The sequence below is a fragment of the Suricata suricatta genome, chromosome 12, assembly GCF_006229205.1.
Source record: "Suricata suricatta isolate VVHF042 chromosome 12, meerkat_22Aug2017_6uvM2_HiC, whole genome shotgun sequence".
Classification (NCBI taxonomy): domain Eukaryota; kingdom Metazoa; phylum Chordata; class Mammalia; order Carnivora; family Herpestidae; genus Suricata; species Suricata suricatta.
This window is the reverse complement of record NC_043711.1, coordinates 11,200,478-11,204,329: the sequence shown is the minus strand read 5'-3', so window position 1 is coordinate 11,204,329 and position 3,852 is coordinate 11,200,478.

Genomic DNA, 3,852 nt, shown 5'->3' with positions numbered 1-3,852 from the left:
GGGCTGGGCTGTGGGGAAGTTAAGGAGGAAGCATAGAGAACATTTGACAACTTCTTAACTCTGGGGAGAGCAGGAGGAGGGCTGGGGGGATGGGGTCACTCTGAGAAGTCAAGCCTGGGCAACATTTGTATAACATCAAGTGACCCTCTCCTCCAGCTGGCCCTGGGCGCAGGGTGTGTGTGTGTGTGTGTGTGTGTGTGTGTGTGTGCGTGCATGTGGGTGTGTGCATGTGTGTCAGCGGTGTGTGCATCGTCCTCAGGGCAGAAGCTGTTCAGCACACAGTGGGCACTAATGGGCTCTGGGGAGCACTGATGGAGTGAGAAGTACATTTGTGATTTCTACTCACAAAAATCAACCATAAGTCATTCTTCCCCCACGTTTGCCATCAGAGCCTCGGGACTGGGGAAGTGACCCTGGGGTCTCTAGTTTCCAGTAGGGAGAAAATCCGCAGGGAGTCACCAGCCTGAGCCCTGGGGGCTTGTTAGTGGCTGGGGAGCCCCTGGGACAGGAGCTCCAGAGGCCCCCCTCCCCTGCATAACAGGACCCGGGACCGCAGCCTGTCCCTTCTCAGGCTGTGAGCAGAGTGCGATGCGGGCACCCTGCAGGGGACGCTCCCTTGGCCATGGTGTGTGTGGATTCAGAGCCTTTGCAAAGCTGGAGAAGCCAGTGTGGTGCATGTCTGGCCCTTGGGGTCTAAGCTGAAAATGATTCAGGGGGTGGGAGAAATGCTAGAGTGATCAAGCATTATCCTGACGACAGCCAATGTGACGGTTTGGACGGCATTTGCCCGACAGGTGTCCAGTTCTGGTCTCTGTGGATGACACAGTGTAGAGTGGAGGAGAACAGGACATCTGCCCAGGCGGGGAGGTAGGGAGGTTTGGGGGAACCTGCAGGAGAGCCCTGCAAGCCACAGACGCTCGCTCACCTGCACACAAGCTGGTCTGTGCAGGTGTGCCTGCAGTGGGTGGGAGACAGACGTGTGCTCTGAGCACCTGCAGGCATCACTCACAGGTGCACACACAGGAACCCTGTAGTATCAAGAGGGATAATGCTCACACACACTCACACAGCAGTGAGAGCTCAGAGGAGGCAGGGATGGGGCTCCTGATCCAGGTGGGAGGTTCCCAAAGAGAAGGAAGAGGGTAGGGAGATGTTAGATCCTCATCGTGAGAGTGGGCACAGGAGGAGCCCCTGATTTGCAGCGGGTGGCTCCTGTTAACTCCCTGGCCAGGAAGCAGCTGTCCTGGCCATGTGGTTCACAGGCCCCGGGTATGCAAATAGGGCACTCTCTTGTCCGGTCACCTGACTTGGTTTGATTAGACACTCTCACTGTCACAGCTGGAAAGGGGCATTTGACATGTTGAAGCATAAAGTCAGCATTTCTTAGTTGGTGCACTAGTAGGTTTTGGCCACATTTGAGGTTTCCCTCTTTCTTCTTGCCTCTCTCTGGGGTGGGGTCCTGGGGGCTGGGGCGATTGGGGCCCGCAGACCTCCATGCTCAGCGCCTGTGTTCCCAGCATTCCCTGAGATGACAGGGTCTCCTCGGTCCCCTGGCTGGACCCGTCTCCCCCTGCCCTCCTGATCCACCTCTGTCAGCTCACGTCCCCTCTGCTCCTTTGTTCACACCTGCGTCCAACCACCTCTCACCACCTCTACGACCCTGGCCCTGGCCCCCCCTCACCTGGACCAGCTCAGCCACCTCCTCCTTGGTCTCCCAACGTTTCCCTGTGTCTCATACACCCTGTTCTCCGTCAGTGGCTAGAGGGTGCCTGGCAATAAATGGGTCCGGTCACGTTCTCTGCCGCTTAGAATGCCCCCTTGGTCCCATACCATGGGCATAAAAGCCCAGTTCCTCCTTGTGACCCAGCAGACACGTAGCACTATGTCTGTCCCCGCTGTGGTCTAACCTCCTCCCCCTCTTGCTTCCTCTCTCCCTCTGTTGCTCCTGGATCTTCCTGTTCCAGGCACAGTCCAGCCCCAGAGCCATTGCACAGGCTCTAGTTCCTACCTGGTCTTCCATGGCTTACCCTCTGGGCTGACTGTTAACATTTCTTTCAGGTCAACATGTGGGACCTTGGCCACCCTGGATTCACCATCGCCCATCCCCAGCCCTAGAGGAGAGATCTGAAAACAAAGGCAGGGGAACATTCCATTCCTGTGGGACTGGGGGTCCAGAAGTGCTTTCCTTTTGTCTTTTCTTTAAAAATTAAATGATGCCGATGTGAACATGTTTGTACCGGTGAACCAGATATTCCTTAATAGGAAAGCGTAGAGGAGGGATTGTGGAGCCCAGGGAGGACTTGGGGTGTACACAGATGAGCCGCTTCCTGCATCGGGCCGGGGGAGGTGGGGGTGCAGACCCAGGTCAGCACCTGCCAGTCTTCACACACCCTTCCTCTCCTCTGCAAGCTTTGCGGGTTTCATATTTGAGGGAAATGCTGTCTTTCTAGAAACTGGGGTCAAATGCACATACCGTCAAATTAGCCATTTTAAAGTGTACATTTCAGTGACAACTAATACAGTCCCAATGCAGTGCAACCACCACTGCTGTCTCTTTCCAGAGCGTTTTTGTCACCCGGAAATAGATCCTGTCCCTGAGGAATGACTGCATGTCCCCTCCTCCCCATGTCCTGGGCAGCCACTTCTTTGCTCTCAGTGCATGTGGAATTCGTTAGTTACTTGCTCAGTTAATGTAAAAGAGGTCATAATATATGTGGTGTTAGTGTCTGGCCTCTATCACTTAGCAGGATGTTCTTTTTTTTTTGTTAAATGATTATTTATTCTTGAGAGAGAACGTGCAAGGGCAGGGGCAGAGAGAGTGAGACACAGAATCTGAAGCAAGCTCCAGGCTCTGAGCTCTAAGCACAGAGCCTGGTGTGGGACTCAACCCTGAATCCATGAGATCATGACCAGAGCTGAAGTCAGATGCTCAACCAACTGAGCCACCCAGAGGCCTCTATGTTTCTCATTATTTTAAGTAGGCTCCATGCCCACCATGGGGCCTGAGCTCATGACCCTGAGATCAAGAGTCGAATAATGTATTGCCTGAGCCAGCCAGGTGTCCCCCTCCTGTAGGGACTCTTAAGCAATGGCCATTTCAACCTGTTTTTTCAGAGTTTGGCTGTTATAGAATGTATGTGTGGTATCACAAGGTATTTGTCTTTCTCTGTCTGACTCATATCACTTAGCCTAATGTCCTCAAGGTCCATCCATGTTGTGACTGAAGGCAGGGTTGTCTTCTTTGCCAGGGCTGATTAATTCTCCATGTGTGTATATACTGCTTCTCCTTCCTCTCCTCCCCTCTTCCCCTCCTCCTCCCCTTCCCCTTGCTCTTCTTCCTCCTCCCCACCTCCTCCACCTCTTCTGTGTCCTCCTCCCCCCTCATCCTCCTTCTCCTCTTTCCTTTCCCCTTCTTCCTCTCCTCTTCCTCTTCTTCTTCCTCCTTGAACCTTCTCCCTTGTCCTTCCTCCTCCTTTTTGTCCTTTCTTCCTCTTCCTCTAAAGTAATCTCTACACCAAATGTGGAGACAGAACTTACCCCCCAAGACCAAGAGTCCCTTGATCTACCACTGAGCCGGGCAGACACCCTATCCCACATCTTTATGCATTCATCCATTGACTGACCCTTGGGATGTTTTGATATGTGAGATATTATTGTTTTTGAAATGATGCTAGCCAGGTGACTGTTAGTAACCAAGTGACATAATTTCTGAGTCCCTTTGCTTTTGTGTAAAAAGGGGATGATTTCCTACCCCAGCAGCCCCGGATTCGAGGCTGGTCCTTAGTAAATGCTCCCATCCTATGTCCTCTTGTCCTCTCCTCCCAGGCTCCTGAGAAGCAGGAGGAAAACGCC